Genomic DNA, 16,589 nt, shown 5'->3' with positions numbered 1-16,589 from the left:
ACCTTCCAATTGCCAAATCCGATAACCTTTTCTCATTTCTAATATTCCTCAGTTTATATTCCTGGGAAACAAAGAAAGGTATCCCAGGCAGAGCCACATTCAACTTCTTGAATTCTGATTGGTAAAATTATTTGTCACATCCTTACTGCTTTCTCTTTAGCCAGTGGACATCTGTCCAAGACCAATCCTTTTCCCTAAGAACAATCTCACTCCTTCTAGGTTCTTTAAAAACTTTATTTAGTGTATGCCTTTGTCTGCCATTAGCAATATCTGTACCTTTAAACTCTCCTTCTGGACTTACTATTTACCTTCAAGGTAGAAACACAAGTCTGACACCTCACAAAAGCCTCCCTCCACCTTCCATTATTTCCTCTCATCCCTGTCAACAATAGTCTTCTGAAAGAACAGAATCTTCTTTCTTCTTAATGAAAGAATCTTCTTTCTGTGTACACCTCCCGTCCTCCCATGCATGCCTCAGCTCCCTGCTTTGTGGCCTTTTCCTGTCAGTCCACTGGTACTGATCTTGCTGGTTGCTGGCTGTTTTTTTTTTTTGTCAGAGTCTCTCCATTTCCCAGGCTGGAGTGTAGTGTTGTAATTATGACTCACTACATTCCTGACCTCCTGGACTCAAGTGATCCTTCCACCTCAGCCTCCTGAGTACCTGGGACCACAGGCATGCATCACTATGTCCAGCTAATTAAAAAAAATTTATTGTAGAGCTAGGATCTCCCTATGTTGCCCAGGCTGGTCTTGAACTCCTGGGCTCAAGCAATCCTCTTGCTCTGGCCTCTCAAAGTGCTGGGTTTATAGACATGTGCCACCATACTTGGTCTGTAGTGCTTTCTAATTACCAAATTCGGTGGATGTTTTTCATTCTTTACTTCATCTCTCAGTGGCATTTGACATTATTGATCTATTGTGGACAGCTGTCATCTGTTTTGGCAGCCCAGCTGTAAATGTAATTCAAGGAATTTTCTACCTTATGAGGACGAGTCTGTTTCCCAAATGCCGGATAGCTGCTCTCGCTCTGTTCTTCATCAACCTCTCTCTTGCAAGGTAGATATTCCATAAGACCTGTTTTTAGCCTACTTATCTCTCTGTATCAGGGCTACTCAATCTTTTAAAAAAATATCATGGCACACACAGGAAACATAATAATATGGCACTGAAGGTAAACTGGAGGAAATTTGGGGGTGATTGTATGACAGGTTTTGTGAAAAACAACTCTATATTTTCTTAATATTATATCAAATATTCTTCTGCAAAATAGGCAGAATTAATTGGAATTGAATGTGTGAAAAATGTTGATTGTGTCTTAGAAACATGGCCCCAGGGTAACAAAGTGAGCAATTCCTGATCCTGGGATAACGCAGACAAACTGCACTGAAAGAAGCAAATTGGGTTTGATTTTGCTTTGAACATAAAGACAGTGCTTGGGACTGGTTTGTCAGACACCATATCTCCATACTAGATACTGAACTGAATATTGAATTAGGAATAGTATTTGCCTTGTATGCATTGATTAAAGCCTAATCCTCTCTTTCTATATTGCCAAACCTGAGGCAAACCAAAGTATTCCTCACTGAAAACATCACTCATGATTCTTAAGGAAACACTCAGATATTACAGTAGGCTGAAAAATGTTCCCTTCTCCCCAAAATATTCATGTGCTAATCTCCAGAACCTGTGAATGTTACCTTATTTGGAGAAAGGGTCTTTGTATGTGTGATTAATTTAAGGATCTGAAGATGAGGAGGTTATCCTTGATTAACCAGTTGGGCCCTAAATGCAATCACATGTATCTTAGTAAGAGAGAGGCAGAGGGAGATTAAAGACTGACACAGGAGGAGATAATGATGTGAAGATGGAGGCAGAGATTGGAGGAATGCAGCCATGAGCCAAGGAATGCCAACTGCCACTAGAAGCTAGAGGAGGCAAGCGAGAATTCTTCCCTAAGAGCCTGCAGAGGGAGGATGGCCCTACCAATATTTTGATTTCAGACCTCTGGCCTCCAGAATGGTGAGAGAATAAATTTGTGTTGTTTTTAGCCACCAAGTTTGTGGAAATTTATTACAGCAGCCACAAGAAGTGAATATAGATGCCTTTAGACATTTCTTTAGTATTTATTGATTGCAACTTCATAAAGTCAAGATAATTTCAAGGCTAAGTTTTATGGCTGTATTATTCAAAGCAGTTCTATCACTAACCAAATTATGAAGTTTTGAGTGGGGCACGGTCTTCTTTTTACAAAATAATTAGACTGTTTAGGTACCTAGCACCTTCATGCAAGTGTGACTCAGTGTATACATAGGGGAGTTATGTCAATGTAATTTTAATATGAATGCTTTACATTGCACAAGGCCAAACCCAATAGAACTTTCCAGGAAGACAAGTCTTATCTTAGATTCTATTTCTCAATTTTTCAGGTTAGATGAGAGTGGTAATCTTTTTGAGAAGGAAAGCACAACATATAGGTGGTCATAAAAGATAGATGGTTACCTTCTCTGTGCATACATACAGCCCTGATTCTCATGAACATAATTCATATAAATAGTAAGTTAGGATATGTCTTAACTTTGAAGTTCGGATTATATTAAACTCAAGGGGGACACAAAAACGATTGGATGAGCAAGTGAAAAGCAGACCTCCTGGTGTGTGATTTCAGACAATTATTGCAGTCCTTGTTTATTGCCTCTTACTAATTAGAAGTTTCAGCACACAATCTTTCAGCTGTACTTGAGCAGAGGGGCAGGAAACATTCATTAGCAGTTCAGTACTGGTGATGGCAGCCCTGTGGGATTGCAGTACGGGATGAAGTGAAGTGACGGAGCCTGTGAGGATTTGGAAGCTTCATGTAGGCATGGAGACACAGATTATTGGTGATATGGGTTCATTTGCATAGAGCAATTTTCCAGTTCCTAAATCCTGAATGCAGAATACCCATTTGGACCTGTATGTCCTGCTTCGTAGGCATACACCTTCCACTCTACCATGGGCTGATATTTTGTTGGAATAGTTTTTTCCCCTTACCCTTAAAAAAAATTTCTGTGGTACTGAAAAAAAATCAGCTTCTCATTAATTAGAGTGCTCATGTGTCAAGAAAGAGAATCTAGTAGTACTAGAAAAGTTGATTCATAGAAGAACGAGTCACGGGTGGGAGGAAGAATATATTTGTATAGATTTTATGCTGTAGGATATTTACATGTCTAATAGAGTTAAAAATAAAAGTAAAATTTTCTCTTTACCATAAGCAGGTAGGGTTTTGGCCTGTTCCTTAGTGATTTAATCAGGATGCATAATGTATCACATGAAAAACCAAGAGCTGAAGAGCATAGTTAAGAGTTTTTCTTTAATATTCCATTGATATTAAGCCCCTGCCTTCCTCATCCCCATCCTTCTGTTAGGTGAAAGACTTCATTCATTCATCCATTTCTTCAACAAACATTTCTATAGTAGTAGTGTGAGGCATGTGAGGGACAGAAGTGAAGAGTCAGGAGAACTGAGCTATGGTGGAAGCACAGACATGCAGAACCTGGGTGGGACTTGGCAGAGTGACAGCAGCCAGGCCACTGTGCAGGGAGGCGCCAACTCGAAGGTGCTGAGAGCTGATGGGTTCTGGAAGTTTAAATGGGAGGAATTCAGGGACAGGCTATAGATTCAGGAAGCAGCCAGATTATAAACCCAAATCAGGATTTCGAGTCATAACCCTGAAATATCCTAAAGTGTTTTACATTTTTCTTTAAGACTCTCAAGCTTTTTAATAACAAGTTTTGTTTCTCTAGTAGCATCTATTAACATTCTTTGTAATTCTCAAGGGATATAACTTGGAAATGATTGGACAGTGTAATAGTCTTTGCTGTAAAAAGAGAGTAAGATTACGCCTGTAATCCCAGCACTTTGGGAGGCTGATGCAGGCAGATCACTGGAGGTCAGGAGTTCGATACCAGCCTGGCCAACATGGTGAAACCCTATCTCTACTAAAACTACAAAAATTAGCCAGGTGTGGTGGTGCACACCTGTAGTCCCAGCTACTCAGGCGGGAGACTAAGGCAGGAGAATTGCTTGAACTCAGGAGGTGGAGGTTGCAGTGAGTCGAGATCACACCACTGCACTCCAGCCTGGGTGATAGAGTAAGACTCCATCTCCAAAAAAAAAGAGAGAGAGTTAAGAGCCATCTACCCCAGGTGGAGAAAACACCAATAAACATTATTGCATAGATTTTGAGAGAGGGGCATTGGATTTTCTATTGAGCGTGCAACAAGCCATTTCCCTGGAAGTAACTCTCATTTTCACTTTGTACCAAAAATAAATTCTAAGCCCTCCAACCAACTGAATGAACCCCTCCTATTGATATGGGAGTTAAAAAGAAATTACTTAGGCAGATAGTGACGCTATGGAAGTCCTCGGTAAGGTTTTCCTTTTAATGAAAAGCAGCCCAAAAACATTTTCCTTTCTAACTAAGAGCAGCCCGTAAAATCGAGCTGCAGACATAGATGCTGGCAGTTGTGCCAATCATGTTCAAAATGGCGGCTCCATCTTCCCTTTTCTTTGTCAGCCACGTGTATAGTAAGGAGCAGACAAGGTGGCACTGGCTGGGGGAAGCCCATTTGCATAATAAGATTAGGGTGGAGTGGCCAGTCTTTCCCATGTGCTATGTAAATGTCACACCTGATTGAACCAATCTGTGGGCCCTATGTAAATCAGACACTGCCTCCTCAAGCCTGCCTATAAAATCTGGTGAACTCCTTGGCTGGTGGCCTTTTCCTCTGGGAACCCTGTCTCTCACTAGAGAGAGAGCTGTTTTCCTTCTCTTTCTTCTGCCTATTAAAACCTCTGCTCCTAAATCCCTTGTGTGTGTGTCTGTGCCCTAAATTTTCTTGTCGTGAAGCTATGAACCCCTAGTATTTACCCCAGACAACAAAGCTGCTTCACTATGGCCAAGGAGATTCCAAAGAAACCTGAAAATCTAGTTCAAGACATGACAGGAAGAGGAGGTGGACTTGCCTCACTATGCCCTCCTCCCTTTGGAATTCAGGCACAACTGACTAGCATTAACATAAAAATAGAGACCTTGGCAGGGCACAGTGGCTCACACCTGTTATACCAGCACTTTGGGAGGCTAAGACAGGTGGATCACTTGAGGTCAGGAGTTCGAGATCAGCCTGGCCATCATGGTGAAACCCCGTTTCTACTAAAAATACAAAAAATTAGCGGGGTGTGGTGGCATGCGCCTGTAATCCTAGCTACTCAGGAGACTGAGGCAGGAGAATCACTTGAACCTAGAAGGCAGAGGTTGCAGTGAGCCGAGATAGTGCCACTGCACTCCAGCCTGGGCAACAGAGCGACACTCCGTCTCAAAAAAAAAAAAAAAGAGAGATCTTAAGACTGACAAACAGACTCTTTGTAGCAATAAGATACCAAATAGATACCAAATTCCAACCTGACTCTAGTAGAGCATCACAGGACAGATAGCAGGCTCTGAAAGAAATAAAAGTATTTTGTCCCAAATATAATCCTTTGCCATATTTTGAAATGGCCCTGCAAAGCTGTCTCTTGTGGGGAAAACTTACATTCTGTAGAGAATCCATTTTTCTTTATAGGTCTTTTTCTGATCCCGAAGAGATTAGCTGGCAGTCTAATACCTTTTAAGGGTCTGAATAGGAAATATTTGCCATCTATTTCCTCTAAGGGTGGCCACCTATCAGATTTCATCTACATAATAAGAACTTTGGTCTCCACAACCCCTTATCTTAATCCAGACACTTCTTTTGATTGATTACAGGTCTTTAGACAATAACTTAACTTGTTCAACCAATTGCTAATTAGAAAAACTTTGAAACCACCTATGACCTGGAAGCCCCCACTGCGAGCTGTCTTGCCTTTCTGGACCAAACCAATTTATACCTTACATGTATTGACGGATGCCTTATGTCTCCCTAAAATACATAAAACCAAGCTGTAAGCCAACCACCTTGGGGGCACATATTTTCAGGATCTCCTGAGGCTGTGTCATGGGTCATGGTGCTCACATTTGGCTCAGAATAAATCTCTGTAAATATTTTAGAGTTTGGCTTTTTTGTCAACAACTTACAGCCCTTCCACCTCCCCCAGCCCGTAAAGATTACTATGAAGAATAAAAAAACCATGACATAAAAGGGCAATGCTTCTACATTCTTCCCTGATGCCTGAACCCTGCTTATTTTCATGACTGAACTAGGAAATGCTACAGCTCTGGGTTTGGGTAATCTGCTGATGACAATTACATCATTAGCTCTACTAAAGCTAAAGAGCGTATTGCTTTTCTACCATGTGTACTAACAACTGCTTTCTCATTAAATCATCTCTTTTTATAATTTATTGAAAAACAAAATATTCCAATTTTCTTTAAGGTTTAAATATTATCTGTGTTTTACAATTGGTTTCCTTCCCCCCTCACATGCCTTTGAATAAAAATTGAAACTTTCATTTAATTTTTTTCCAGTAAAGTAAAAATCATCTAGTCTTTTCAGTAAGCTGTGGAATGTACTATATCTGTTAGTCAAGAAGTATGTAGTTGGGAAAAAGAAAAACACCTAATTCATATGGGATGTTATTTTCAGCTTGGTGTTTAAGCTGTGCATCTCCTTTAGGCTCAGTCATATGATAGACATTGTCTGTAGAAAAAAAAATTAGTTTTTTTTTGACATTTAGGATTTTATTTAGTTCTTTGGTATTGAAAGTTAGTACTGAGAAGGGTCCCAGAGAACATTAATTCAAAGGAAATGAAGCAAATTGTGAAACTTGTGTCCAATCCTCTCGTCACATTAGAATGATTGTTCTTGGACCCCTCTCCTCCTCTTCCTTCCTCTTCCAAGATCTGCTCCCTCTTCCATTTAAGCTTTGCCCTTCTCTTTTCTTCCTGGTGGGCTTAAGAAGCTTGAGGTGTTCAACCTTGGCTTTCCTATTTCCTATTGCAGCTGTTGGAAGGTAGCTAGAGAAGAGCTCATCACAGCAGTATAAGGACAATCTCTGCTCTTGTACGCTCAGGTAATTTTGTTTGTTTTTGTTTTGAGACAACCTCGCTCTGTTGCCCAGGCTGGAATGCAGTGGCGTGATCTTGGCTCACTGCAACCTCTGCCTCCCAGTTTCAAGAGATTCTCATGCCTCAGCCTCCCAAGTAGCTGGGATTACAGGTGTGTACCAGCAGGCCCAGCTAATTTTTTTATTTTTATTTTTAGTAGAGACGGGGTTTTGCCATGTTGGCCAGGCTGGTCTTGAACTCCTGACCTCAAGTGATCCACCCACCTTGGCCTCCCAAAGTACTGAGATTGCAGGCATGAGTCACGGCACCCGGCCAGCCCAGGTAATTTTAGTACAAATTCCAGAGGACAGAAATGAAGAGATTAGTGTAAACTTAAACTCTGCTACTAACTAGCCATATGCCAAGCAAGTCATTCCATTGAAAGGGAGTTTGATCTCTGTCACTAAACAATTGTGTGGCCTGCTTTTGGTAATTTCCCTTTGAAATAAATTTAATGGCTGCCTAACTTCATTCATTTATTTATCCATTGAACAAGTACTTATAAAATAACTATTATGTCCCAGGCGTGGTTGAAAAGTTCTGGGGATGCAAAAATGAGTAAAAGCAATATAGTTCTGCCTCCAAGAAGTTACTTTCTAGAGAGGAGACTTTAAAATATTGGCAAATAAGGGTTTTCCCATTCGTTCCCATTACATTTTATCTCCTCGCTGTGGTTTTAAATTTTGTATCTTAGCAAGCACAGCTGCTGACATCGACTTTTTAAAAGTAAATGAATTAATATTAATATAAGAATTTACTTTTGGAATACCTTCTTTTTTTTTAAGGAAGAATTCCTATAACTTCTATATCTGGAGATTAGCATTCTTGCTTTACATATGAAATGGTATTTTATTTCGTTTAAACATTGTGATATCACAGATATCTGTGTGTTTAAACAGTGGAACATCACAGATTCTGAGAACAGTCTTTTGGTGTTTCTTTTTCTTTGTAGATTTGTCATCACACATATTAAATATTATCCATCTTCTAGGTAATGCTTAATAAAAGGAGATGATTGTCTTTGACATTTGCCCTGGCATAGAATAATATTTTAAGCTGAAATCATGACAAGGTTTTACAGTTCATTATATTTTACAAGAACTATCCCATATTGTATGTATCACTGTCTATAACATTTAATTCCAAATATTTCAATTCAAATAAGATCCTAAACATAGAGACTTGGGGAAGAAAACCAAACAGGCACAAAAGAGTTTGATTATTGTAATTCATCATAATTAGGCTTTGGATTGTGGCTCAGCAAATCCAAAGACACTTCCTTGAGCCTGACCATCACTCCTGAGTGGTGTGACACACAGGGACAGACCCTCCTTCTCTTCTACCCCCAAATGTCAAGGGAGGGTCATATGAATGTAGCTCCTTTTGCATTCTTTGGAAAGGTGGCATGGGTTTTCCTACTGCCTTCTCTGAAGTGGGCTTATCAGTTGGCAGCAGTCCCATCTTGCATTTGCAAATTTGGCAGCTGCTGTGAAGTCATACAATGTCATGATTGTTTAGTGACAGAACTCGAACCCCCTCTCACCAGAATGACTTGCTTGGCACATGGCTAATTAGTAGCAGAGTTTAAACTTAGACTAATCTCTTTATTTCTGTCCTTGGAATTTATACTAAAATTACTTGAGCTTATAAGAGCAGAGTATAGACTGTCCATTATATTGCTGTCTTTTCTACAGAGAAGACAGAATTAGGAAAGCTTGAGAAGAACAGGATAGATGTTAAGAAAAATCTCCAGGTTCTAGCAGAATATCTGGTTGGTGTCCATCTTCCCTGATATCCATCAGTTGTTTGTACAAAGTCATCAAAAGGACCAGCATTTGATATATTTTTACAGATGGGTCCAGACTCACTGAAATTCCATATGTGGAAGATTTAAAAACTGGTTTGAAACATTTATTTTCAACTTTTAAGAAGCAATCATATAGGAGAGTTGTTACAGGTGGCATACATTATTTTCAGTTGTATGATCATACAATGATGGAAATAATTCCACACATCCATTTTTCAAAATATTCTCCCCATAGTTTGATTCTTCCAACAAGCAGTTATTTTCTCATTCATTATTAAAATGGTGGCTTTACCCTGAAGGAAGTGATTAAGGGTGTTTCAATATTTGAAAACATCTTCCAAACACTTGTCATCACAGACAAAGACAGCACATTTGGAGCATGATGTATTGTATAATAAATATATATAATGCCTTTATACTAAGCAAATATTCAGCATACATTGCCACAAATAGCCAAAAAGACCTTTGTCATTCAAAAGATTACCAAGATTATTCTCTATTCTGTCGCAAAGTATTGTAAAAGAGTCTACTATATTTTTGTGGCTGGGTGTGGTGGCTCCCACCTGTAATCCCAGCACTTTGGGAGGCTGAGATGGGCGAATCCCTTGAGGTCAGGTGGTCGAGACCAGCCTGGCCAATATGGTGAAACCCCATTTCTACTAAAAATACAAAAATTAGCTGAGTGTGGTAGTGTGTGCCTGTAATCCCAGCTACTCAGGAGGCTGAGGCAGAACAATCACTTGAACCCGGGAGGAGGAGGTCGCAGTGAGCAGAGATACTGCCACTGCACTCCAGCCTGGGCAACAGAGCCAGAGTCCATCTGAAAAAATAAATAAATAAATAAAGAGCCTACTATATATTTTAAACTGATGTATAGTAGAGTACATAGTTTTGGGGTACTTGTGATTATTTAATACATTCATGTAATTTGTAAAGATCACATCAGTCTCATTGCTTCTCAAAGAGGGGAGGTACAAGTCAGTCAGTCAGTCACAGAGTCTCCTCAAGATAGTTACTAGTTGTGATTTCCTAAAATACTTAAGGCAAGATAGTGAAATAAGCTACAATTTCTGCATTGGGACTGGTCCTGAGACTCTAATTGGCATTTATACCTTCTCTCCTCTATTACCCATTCTGTATTTCCCGCATCAGACAACTCTCAGGTGGTCTAATTTGCTTTCCTGGTGCAGTGATTCAGAACTTCAAGTGGTCTGATGCTTTATTTGTCCTGTATATTTTAGGTTGTGATTGCTGCATTTTTCCATTCACCATTATCAGGGGGCATGGAAGTACTGAGAGAGACCCGGTGATTCCCCTAGGTGGTTTCAGTCGTCATCCTCTGTGACTCCATTCTGTGGTGGTAACACCAACTCCTTAATTATTTCAATGAAACAGCAAATTATTTCCTTGCCAGTTGAACTACTATCATGAAAGCCCAAAGTGAACAGGTGGTAGTCACAAGTTCAAGTTCAATGCAACTCTTAGATACACTGGCAGACGTGTTCTTTCCCTGAGAACTAGGACCTCTAATTGGGCAGGATCTTAGATTGTAGGGAGGAGAAACACAATTGCTGTAAATGGGCCCTTGTGTTTGATGGTGAGGTGGGGTCACTTCTACTTCCCTCGCTTCCTGGACCTAATATTCTTAGTATTGGAGGTAAAGTACTATATTATCAGCTGTTGATTTAGTCCATATGTCACTCCTCAAAGACAACAAAGGTGTCAGACGCTGCAAGACGTCAGACCCACAGCTGAGCCTTCAACAGGCTGTTCATCATTTTATGGGCTGACTGTTTCCAGATGATGGCATACATGGTATTATTAGGGAGTTTCCTGGTCTGAAGTCCATTTTTGCAGCACCTTTGCTGTAGAAAATTGCACCGCTGAAGGGAACACTGTGTGGAAAACATGTTCAATGTTAAAGCATTCTATAAGTGCTTTGGCGGGGTTGCTAATACAGACACTGCAGCTAGGAAAGGCAATCCAGCATTCAGAGTATGTATCAATTTCAGTATGAATTAATGCTCACTGTCCACTCCAGTGTGTAAGTGGCCTGATATAATTGACTTGCCACTAGGTAGGTAGTTGGCAGATACCTCAAAGAATGGTGTGGGGTTGAGGGCACAGCTTCAGTCCCTGCAGTTGGCACACTGGCCACTGCTAAGTGGCCATAATGCCAAGAAGCCCTGGTTATTAGGCCCAGGCTGGTCTTCATTCCTTCCATCTTGGCCACTCTGTTCATGGACCCATTGCACAAGCACTGGGCTAGATGAGGAGACCATTCAGGGTCATCTCACCAGAACATCTTTCAGGGTCTCTTACAACTGAGGATATAATACAACAACTGTCAATTTTTAGCACACCAGCATAGTACTCTGTACCTGTGAGCCAGGCTTGTCTTTTCTTCCTCTGTGAGTTGGTCAGCAGAAACCCATGGGTTGAAGGTGAGGCGCTGGTGCAGTAGAAGTAGTTTGTATGCAGTCTGATCAGCAGTTAATGGTAATTTACTCATAATTTTGGACCTGGTCCAGCCCCCTTTTAAGTGTGCCAGTTCTGTCATCTGGTGGGTTGCTGCCATGTCTGGCTAACAGTCTGACTTGATGATCTGAAAATATGCAACACCGTAGAGACCATGCTTCCTTCTGCCCGCTCTCAGTGACTGAACAGAGCAGAGATACTAAAGCAGGTCTGTTCCTAAGAGACAGGAGACTTTAGCTTGGGAACCTTCCAATGACCCTGCCAAACTTCCTTTAGAATTGCACCGCAGTCTAAGATGCTTCCACTCACCCTCCCTTCTTTCTTTTTCTCTTTCTCTTTCAATCAGGGGCAGATCTGCATCACGGGCTTGCATGTCCAATTTCACCTTGGCACTTGCTTCTCCGAGGGCCTGGACATGGGGCTTCGTTTGAGTCTGGAAGCAGTGGAGAGGGGCCAGAAGCTCCAGACCTTGGCTTGGAGATCTCTACAGGTGTGCATGGAGATGTTTGAAGTGCTAATGGCTGAGACAGAGCAAGTGGCAGAGGCCTAGGAGACGGAGGCTGAAAGAGTCTGAGGAGGTACATATGAAATGCCCAATATGGAGAGGTTTCAATGACAGATTGACACTTGCAACTTCAGTCAGATCACTCTGGCAGAAGTAAGATAAATGAACTGGCAGGGAGCAAATATGACAGGGAGTCTAGTTAGGAAATAAATATCAGGCAAGAGACAATAAGCATATGAACTGCAGCAGTGACAATGAAAATAGAGAGAAAGGGACACGTATGGTAGGGGCAGGGTAGTCCTGTAAATTTACAGGACTTAGTGATATCAGGGTCAGTCACTGGGGAGAAGGAGACAAAGCTGATTCGTTGATTACTGTTTGGAAAAACTGAGAGGATAAAGGACACAGAAGGAAAAACTTTTCTACTTTGAAGTAAAACCTTTTTGGTCACATTGAGTTTGAGGTATCATTGGAACTTCCATGTGAGCTGTAGGAGGTGCCGTTCTAAAGCTGAGGAGAAAGTTTAAAGAGCTGATATAGATTTTGAATTCTCAGCCATAAGGGGAAGCTGTGATCAAGGATAAAATCGCCCAGGCAAGGCATGCAGCGCAGCTGCTTCATGCTGGAAGTCTGGGGCTCACCAATGTTTAAGGGGAGAACAGACCAAGAGGTGACAGAGGAAGAGACTGATTCTGAGTTGCAGCGGGAGAAATGGAGTGTAGAGACCAAGGGAATAAAGAACTTCAAGAAGAGAGGGAGTTATCAATGGTGTCAGGTGCACCAAAGAGGTCAAACTAGGTAAAAGCTTAAGTAAAGCCCCTATGTAGCTGTTAGTGATCTTAGCATGAGGAATATCAGAGCTGAATTGGAGCAGAAGCCAGATTATAATAGGTTGGAGAATGAAAACAAAGTATAAAAGTGAAGACAGCCGTGGGAAGGCACTACTTTTTCAGTGAGTTGAATGTGAAGGAAGAGGGTGAGAAACTGAGAAACTTGCCGCCAAATGGATAGGCAGAATTCGAAAAGGGTTTTCTTTGTTTTCTGTTAATTACTTTTTTAAGATGGCAGAGACACGTACATGTTATAGGCTAATAGAAAAGAGCGAGCAAAACGGGAGAGGTTGAAGTTACAGGAGAGAGAAGAGAGTGATGCGAAGGTAAGGCTTGGGTCAAGATAGTTTCTGTCTTTTTTATGAGGGTTTTTAGATGGACGGAAAGACAGAGAGGGAGAGAGGAAAAAAAAAAAAGAATCTCTTCTAAATTGCCTTCTTGATGTAAATAAACCAGTGCATGATTGTCAGGTACCAGTCTTCAGCTCCCAGATGATCTTGTGCCTCTATGCAAATCATGGCAATGGCTGACTCCAGTGGAGCATCTGTAACCTCTGCTAAGCATCAGTGAACTAATCAGGTTGAATCTGCATAACTCATCCATAAAAAATCTCTGTAGGGTGAGGAACATCACACACCGGGGCCTGTCATGGGTCGGGGGTTGCAGGGAGGGATAGCACTGGGAGAAACACCTAATGTAAATGACGGGTTGATGGGTGCAGCGGGCCAGCATGGTACATGTACACCTATGTAACGAGCCCACACGTTGTGCACATGTACCCTAGAACTTAAAGTATAATAATAATAAAAAAATCTCTGCAACAGTCTGGTCTTATTTCCATCCAAGTCTCAGTGCAAACATTTCAAACAATTGAACATTTCATTAATCAGAGAAAAAGTTTATCCAAAAACTCACTGTAAGAAAGGCATTAGTTTAATCTCCCCTGTGTCACATTTCATTATGACAGATGTGTCTCATTTTGAGTTCTTATTTACATAGCACACAGACATATTATCATTACAGATAATTAGCCTTAAAAGCATTAGCTTTTACAACACTCAAGTTTTAAATTTCCCATTCATCCATCAGCATGTTAAGAAATATGTCCCCTCCCCTCATTATGTTCTGGGTCTAACTTTATTTCTACTCAAGCCCTTTGTCCATTTCATATTTTCCAGGAAAGGAGGCACTGAGGGACTCACATGAAGCTACTCTGTCAGCATTCTAAAACTTCTGACATTCTTTTCTATGAAGATAATTGAATCACCAAATTTGATGAAATGTTCCCCAAATATCAGGTAACAGATTTTCTGTGGGGGTCTATGGATACACTTTAAAGTCAAGGAGAAAATTTTTGGATTGTTTTCCAGCGTGGACTATTTCTTCACTGACAAGGATTTAAAAACAATAAAGCATTGTACATCGACAGAAAACATGACACATGTGGACCTTTCTGTAGAAGAACACATTGCAATCTGAAAATCTAGAGAATATAAACTTGTCTTGAACATTGTCCAAGAAATTTTACTTAACAAATTACTGAAGAGTCTGAGTCATTCCATGTTAGAGCATATCTTTGGTGATACTCTTATAGTAAGGCTTAAGAGCATTATAGTAACAGTAAAAATGTTGTACTATTTTTGTAAGAAGTTCTGTCCCATTTCTGGGATTAGTAATGTGTGTGGGTCACTGAGTATTTGTTGGATACATTCTTAAATTGAGTTAAATTTCTGCAGGTGTAGTCCCTTACAGATATTCCTATTCAAAATTTTTCTTCCCATTAAAAACAGCATTAGGGACCTTAGTGTACAGGGATCTACATTTAAAAACACAGGAAAGGAAAAGTGAAAATGTTTTGAGTTCACGTTATTGGGATTAAGGCAGAGAAAATGTGAGAAAGGCAATATTTGATGAAATAATGCCTGGTGACTTCCCAGAATTATTGAAAAGTATGAATCCTCAGATTTAAGAATAATAATAATCCCAAAGCAAGATAAATAAAACAAATCTATATCTACACACATCATAGTGTCTTCAAGATCTGAAGGAAGAGATAAAAGCAAGTTGCTGCACATACTCTAAGGTTCTCAACTTCTAATGACCTATCCAGAAAGCAAGTAAACAAACATGTAGATTCCTGGGCCCTACCACTTTAAGATTCAGATTCAGTTGATCTAGGGTGAAGTCTAAGAGCTACATTGCTAACCAACTCCATAGGCCACACTTTTGGGCGGCACTCAATGAGTGTAAGAGCAGACTTCTCAACATCAGCAGTAGAGGCCCTAAGATGGAAAATAATATTTTCAAAATGCTGAAAGAAAATAATTATCTAATTGGTAAAATACACTTGGCTAAAATTGCATTTAAGAAGGAGAGTAAAATGAGATATTTTTGGACAACTAAGTATTAAGGGTTTATTACAAACAGATCCTCAGAAAGGAACTTCTAAAGGACTTACTTTAGGAAGAAGAAGAAATAAACAAAGAATGTGTCTGAGATTCAACAAGGATTGATGAGCAAAGGGTTAATGTGTGGGTACATCTAAAATGTTGAGCCTATTTAATATTTACTTTTGCAGGTGAAAAAATGAAATTAGTATTAGAAATGTGGTAAAAATATCTGGTGAGCTAGGTAATTTTAGGTAAAGCTTTCTAAGAGCCTTTGTTTCTTAGAGATATTTTATTTCTTAGGTAGAGCTTTTATTTCTTAGAGATATTGATTAATTTTTAGTTATATATGAATATTAGCTTATTAAAGTTTATTCCTAAAGGAATAAGAATAGAATGAATAACTTTCAAAATTTTGAAATTAAAAGGTTAAAAAATAGAATCAATCAAAAGACAAAAAGAAAGGAAGAGAAAAGCATAAAAGAGTAGGACAAATAGAAAACACAAAATGGGACAATAGAAATATTTTAAAGTATATCAGCAATAAAAATAGATTTAAATGAACCGAACTTGCGACTCTCAAAGAAAGAGTGTTAAATTAGATAAAAAGATACCCAGTTTATTCTATTTATCTGACACGATTGAAATATAGGAATGCAGAATCTATAAAAGAATGGAAAGATAGATACCATTGCATTAATTTCCTAGGTCTCTCAGCTATAACAAATTACCCCAAACTGAGTGGCTTATGATCAGAAATGTATTCTCTCACAGTTCTGAGGTCAGAAGTTCAAATTCAAGCATTGTAAGTGTTGGTTCCTCCTGGAGGCTCTAGGGGGGAATTCATGCCATGACTCTCTCTCCTGTCTTCTAATGGCTGCTAGCAATTCTTGGTGTTCTTGGCTTGTAGACACATCACTCTAATCTTTACCTCCATCTTAACATTGTCTTCCTCCAAATCTCTGTGTCAAATCTCCCTCTCCCTCCTCTTATGAGGACACCAGTCATTGGATTTAGGGCCCACCTGAAATCCAGGATGATCTCATCCTTAGATCATTAACTTAATTATGTTGTTGAAGACTCTATTCTAAATAAGGTCACAGTCACAAGTACCAGGAAATAGGATGAGGAATAACTATAGTTGTCCTCTGGTCCCCTAAAATTCATGTCTGTTCCACATAAAAATATATGAATTCCAGTCCAAGATTACCCAAAGTCTTCACTAATTCCAGCATCAACTCTAAATTCAAAATGTTTTCTAAATATTGTCCACTCCAAAAGTTCCTAACCTTGTCATGTAAGTCACTGATCTGCAGGATGGGGAGATTCTGGGTATGATTCATCCTGGGTAAAATTCCTCTCCATCTGTGGACTTGTGAACTAGACAACACGTTATCTGCTTTCAAAACACAGCAGCAAGACAGGCATAGGATAGACATTCCCATTCAAAAATGCAGAAATTGGAAGAAATAAAAGGGTCCCTGGTCCCAAGCAGGTTCGAAACCCAGGAGAGTAAACTCCA

The 16,589-nt window shown here is 39.9% G+C and overlaps 1 long non-coding RNA gene across 1 annotated transcript in view; it reads left to right on the top strand.

Moving 5' to 3' along the window:
* LOC107967884 (uncharacterized) overlaps window positions 1-15,515 on the top strand; it is a 30,940-nt gene extending 15,425 nt beyond the window's left edge. Inside the window, exons 2-3 of the long non-coding RNA XR_001708659.3 lie at window positions 11,692-11,923; window positions 13,859-15,515. This is a non-coding gene — a long non-coding RNA (uncharacterized LOC107967884). The remainder of the gene's footprint in view (window positions 1-11,691; window positions 11,924-13,858) is intronic.
* Window positions 15,516-16,589: the final 1,074 nt, after the last annotated feature.

Source organism: Pan troglodytes, chromosome 14, assembly GCF_028858775.2.
Source record: "Pan troglodytes isolate AG18354 chromosome 14, NHGRI_mPanTro3-v2.0_pri, whole genome shotgun sequence".
Taxonomy (NCBI): domain Eukaryota; kingdom Metazoa; phylum Chordata; class Mammalia; order Primates; family Hominidae; genus Pan; species Pan troglodytes.
Note: the sequence above shows the minus strand (reverse complement) of the source record. Positions and strands in the feature narration are given on the sequence as shown.